The sequence below is a fragment of the Bactrocera neohumeralis genome, unplaced genomic scaffold (assembly GCF_024586455.1).
Source record: "Bactrocera neohumeralis isolate Rockhampton unplaced genomic scaffold, APGP_CSIRO_Bneo_wtdbg2-racon-allhic-juicebox.fasta_v2 ctg6622, whole genome shotgun sequence".
Lineage (NCBI taxonomy): Eukaryota > Metazoa > Arthropoda > Insecta > Diptera > Tephritidae > Bactrocera > Bactrocera neohumeralis.
In genome coordinates, this window is record NW_026093464.1 from 1 (window position 1) to 5448 (window position 5448).

A 5448-nucleotide genomic window follows, 5' to 3' on the forward strand; every position below is an offset into this window, starting at 1 on the left:
ACAGAGAAGGCATGAGATGGAATTCGAAATAGCGTTATATTGGAAGAAGGCGTGGTTGTGAACCGATTTCACCCATATTTCGTACGTGTCATCAGGGTGTTAAGAAAATATTATATACCGAATTTCATTGAAATCGGTCTAGTAGTTCCTGAGATATGGTTTTTGGTCCATAAGTGGGCGAGGCCACGCCCATTTTCAATTTTAAAAAAAAGCCTGGGTGCAGCTTTCTTCTGCCATTTTTTCCGTAAAATTTAGTGTTTCTGACGTTTTTTGTTAGTCGGTTAACGGACTTTTAGTGATTTTCAACATAATCTTTGTATGGGAGGTCGGCGTGGTTATTATCCGATTTCTTCCATTTTTGAACTGTATATAGAAATGCCTGAAGAAAACGACTCTGTAGAGTTTGGTTGACATAGCTGTAGTCGTTTCTGAGATATGTACAAAAAACTTAGTAGGGGGCGGGGCCACGCCCACTTTTCCAAAAAAACTGCGTCCAAATATGCCCCTCCCTAATGCGATCCTTTGTACCAAATTTCACTTATAAATGACATAAATAAGACAAAGTACCTTGATAGTCATTTAAAACCAGTTAAAATGATTTCATCAGATGTAAATTACAAATAGAAGTCTTTTGTTTCAATGCATGAATAAAAAAAAAAACAAAGATAAATTAAATTAATAGAACAAAAAGCTAGTAATTATAAATATATACAATACGAGCGATGTCCACTTCACACAGCAGACTCATCAGTTTATTAAAACTCATCTTAAGACCAGTGGGTAGACTACATTTTTCGTTTTTTCATTTGGAGTATAAACATATATGTACATACGTTTTTCGATGTGCCAACTCGGAAGCTAGCCACATACAATTGACCATATGTGTGTGGCGGCATTTCAGATGAGAGTGTCGATGGACTTATAATTGAGTTCTTCGTCGGGAAGTTTCAATTGAATTTGATCATTGAGTTTGTTAACGTCATGTGGAAAATCATTCTTTGGTGCTTAAATTGTGCGTTCATAAAGCCAAATCGAATTATTGTAATTAATTATTAAATTTGAAAATACTTTGTCGCAAACAAGTAAGAAGAAGCTCCCATTGGTTGTATATTTGGTTGCAGGGTCTTACAAAAATCATGTGGAACATATATAAGAAATCTCATTTGTCGCAGGATCAATTTGAATTGTAAAACAATAGAATATCATCATAGTAAATATAAACTGTATTTGACAAATAAAAAAGTGCTCCGATCCTCACAAAATTTTACAGGATTACTCGTCAGGTCAAGCAAAAAATCTCTTGAAAGTTTCATTGCAATTGGTCAAGCTCTTTCGGAGTCTACCCGGAACATACAGACATACTTTGGTTTTTATGTACGGTGGCTCAAACGCATAATTGAAAATGAGAAAATTTCCAAAAAGTTTTGATGCAGAACTGTAGATTATGAAAAGACCTTTTAAAAATGTATAATACTTATGATCTTTTACTAAAAAACCTTTCTTCAAATTAAAAAAGAAACCAAAGCAAACAAGATTCCCGTCAAATGTACAATTGGACGAATAGTGTAGATGCCGAGTTATTGTAGGAAATGGTTTTTTGCATTCGTTATTTTTTCTGCTGAGTAAGTACATGTTAATTCCAAGGCAAATGATACATCAGTATGCAAGTGTAGTGTTCAAAGTGCAGATAAATATTGAAATGTGTTCTGTTAACTGATGAACTTACCTTTATTTTCGAAAATCACTTGTTATTATAAAAGAAATGACGCACAGAACGGGTTTTCTGGATTTCAAATTTCGCAATTCTCTTTTATTTCTGGACTCATTTTATTTCTGAATACTCTCAAACGTTACAAACTGATCGTATACCTCAATCGGCATCGGAATCGAACGATGATGGACGTGGAAGGAAAAGAAAAAAAGATGCTGCGAAAAGCATGCGCGCGTGTGCCTTGAGTCTTGACTCGTAAGGAAGCAAAAAGCGAAGTGAAAGTGGCTGGAGTTGTCCGTCCCTTTTGTGAAAGTTGTTGTGTTCTGGTTGGTAGTGTGCTGTCATCATTGTTTTTAAACACGGTTCCAGATATTTCCACTGTATGGCGTTGAAATCCTCCTCATATTTGGACAACAGGTCGGCTGACAATTGCTTGACTTTGGCAGGTGAGATGTAACAAGCTTGCTGTAGATTATGCAATGCTTGAATTTGCAGCAAACTGTCTACAGAAATGTTGAAGTCTTTATAATCGCCGCTAAACATAACACCATTTCATAGTGTTTAATTGATTGTTCATAATTTCCTCTTATAAAATAAATTGCGGCCATGCCGTTGTATGACGAAGTCATGGTGCGCAGTTCGGATTTACACTCCCTTCATGCGCATGAAGGTCCTTTGGCTAAAGAAATTGTTTCTGTGACACGTTTGACATCCCTTTGTGTTGCCCACTGCCCGCGTTTACAACTGGTATGATACATGACTGACGTATCTTCAACAAGGGCTGTAGAATAATTTTCATTATTATCGGCGATATCTTTAATATGCCTTCAGCATTGCCCAAATGTTTTCGAAGTATATGTTGGAAACTACTCTCACACAGAACGTGCTGTTCAGTATAAAATAATTTCTTCAAATTGCTCAACCTTATGCGATGGATCTCCTCAGATTGTGGTGGAATTGGCAGTTATGCATCGACCTAAGTTTACATGTGCGCCACGTGCAACGTTGCAAACCATTAACAAGTGTCAATTCTGCTTTATCATGACCTTTTGCAGCATTCTGATGCATAACGTCAGCATCTACTTTTGCTTTCCAACCAATTGGCGGCGTTAAGGGTTCTGTGAAACCGATGAATTCCAATAAACCACACAAATCATCAATGCTGCGTTGTATGGACGTGCCAGTAATGACCCAGCGGCTTATAGCTGGCAGTTGTTTTACCATAGCTGCCCCATTCGTAGAATTTGATTCCACCATTTGTGCTTTATCAAGGCATACCCGCCACCATTCGACCATAAGTAATGGTGACAAGCGACGCATTGAGCATTTTTTATTTCGTGTTACACGATCGGAAACATAGGCGCTGGTGTGATATATCTCACAGCGCAACAAACAGTAATCGTTTAGTACCCCATCGTAGGTGGCCAACTCTTTTGGACTAATCCAATTGGCTGCCACTAGTTCATTGTAATCGAAAACTTTAAGAGCTGGTGTAACATGTCAATTTATTTCAGAAATCCATTGCGCTTTTATTGTATGAGGTGTCACAATGAATGTGGTTGCAGCTTTTAGCAACGAGTTTTGCGTTATTATGTACCAACAGTCACGATATAAATATGAATCATTGTTGGCGTTAACATCGAAACCACCGACACATTTTCCATGTTGTTGAAATTTACATACACCCCTATCATGCATTTCGATTACGTTGCCGCTCTACGCTCCGCCGGAGTCAAAAGTAGGTATCATGCGTTGCAATTGGATTGAAAGAAGAAGAGGAAGAGCTATAACTCTTTCGAAATCAGCTGTTTGCTTTGAAATATGTGAAACTGGAACATAGCAAAGCAAAAATGCGCAAATTACTGCTGTTCAAAGAAAATAAATAAAAGTAAAATTTTTATATTGTTATTATTTTTATTAAACGTAAGTATGGAATCTTTATCCGCGGAGATATTACTGGTTGAGGAGGAGAGCAGCGCATCTCAGAATGCTGGCGTGAGAATTGAAAGAAGAAGATTACAAGATATGTGCGATCGCTCCAGATGAATGACGGGCTGTAAGTAATTGCACGTGAAAGTAGACAATTTTCTTACAATTTGTTTACTTATTTAGATTCAAAACAAACTTTCGTCTGCATAAGGACGCATTCAAGTATGTCCTAGATACGTTTGCGGAAGAAACGACGGCAAGTACTTTGTCCTCGTTATCTCCGCTTAACATTGTAGTATCCGCTTTAAGATTTTTTGCGGAAGGCAGTTACCAGCATGGAGTTGGCGCAGACCACAATGTTGGAATGGCACAGTCAACCGTGTCAAAGTGGCTGTGAAATTTTCTCAAAATAATGCAGCAAGAGCTATGCCGAGAGTGGATAAAACAAGATTTTCTTACGAAAGCTGGTTTCCCAGGTGTTATCATGTGCGTTGATGGTTCGCACATAAAGCTAATCAAGCCATCCGATGAACCTTTTCCTTATTATAATAGAAAAAGATTTTATAGCATCAATGCTATGGTGGTGAGGATTGTATTTCATGACATCAGTTCCATAATTGAAAATTAATTTTTGTAGGTGTGCGTTCACAAATTACGAATAAGAAGCATTGACCCATTACAACCTTGGCTAATGACTCCGTATCGTTCCGTAAGTCAAGACAGCCGACAAAGTAATTATAACATAAAGCACTCCAAAACTAGAAATATTATAGAGCGAACGATCGGTGTTTTAAAGAACCGCTTTCGATGTTTGTTGGGAGCTCGAGAGCTGCATTACTCGCCTCAAAAAGCGAGTCAAATTATAAATGTTGCTTGTGCACTACACAATATTTGCATTTTCTACAAAGTAGAAGATTTGAACCCGATAGAATTTGATAATGAAAGCCCTCAAGAGGTTTGTTGAAGTAATGCTTTGGCCTCCAATATTACTCTAAGTTGAGTATGCAGAGCTAATCCGTTTGATTCCAAAGTTTTAATTGATTTGAGTATAAACCCGCAATTACTTGGGATAGAAATTAAGTTGAGGCGGACGTCATCATCGTTTAGAATATCAATGGCAATTTGTATAAATTTTGATTCAGTTTTTTCGGGCAACAAAAGTATACGTTTAATTTTTTCGAAATTTTTCGCATAATAAAAAGCTGCCTCCAGCCAAGTACCCCATCGTGTGATAATAGGCTGTGGAGGCAATTCGAGCTGTGGCTTAGTGGCTTTGAAAATATGTACTCTTTTTTGGCGCCTTAACAAAAATTTATTTTACGCTAGAGATTAATTGGTCGACTTTTGGACTGCTCTCGCGAATCTTTTCGCATACTCTGTGGAGGCCATGAATGAGACATGTTAAATGCGTCATCTTTGGATAGAAAATGTTCAAAGCACTCGCGGCTTTCACCATATACGGCGCAGCGTCTGTGAGAAATAAAAGAATACGAGTTTTGTCAAATTTTGTGTTCAACAATTTAATTGCATCGTCAAAACATCTAGCAATAGCAGCGTCATCGGGTTTCTCTAACTCTGCTACATGCACCAAGAAATGTTTTTTCGCCTCTTCGGGATCCGTATCCAATATGCCACAGACGACGTTAGCAATGTATCTCCCAGACGAGTCGTTATCTCGTTAGTCGATATCCACAAATATTTGTTTTTTATTTGCATTCTTTTGGTATCAAGAGTTTCGTTGTAAATTTCACCAACTATTCTACGCATGGAGGTTTCAGAAGGAATAGTTAAATCTACATATTTATAAA

The 5448-nt window shown here is 37.6% G+C and overlaps 1 long non-coding RNA gene across 1 annotated transcript; it reads left to right on the forward strand.

The window, feature by feature from the left end:
• Positions 1-3224: 3224 nt before the first annotated feature.
• Positions 3225-4581, forward strand: LOC126767449 (uncharacterized). The gene is made up of 3 exons (XR_007669099.1): positions 3225-3767; positions 3824-4223; positions 4278-4581. It is a non-coding gene; the product is annotated as an uncharacterized LOC126767449 (long non-coding RNA).
• The last annotated feature ends 867 nt before the right edge of the window (positions 4582-5448 follow it).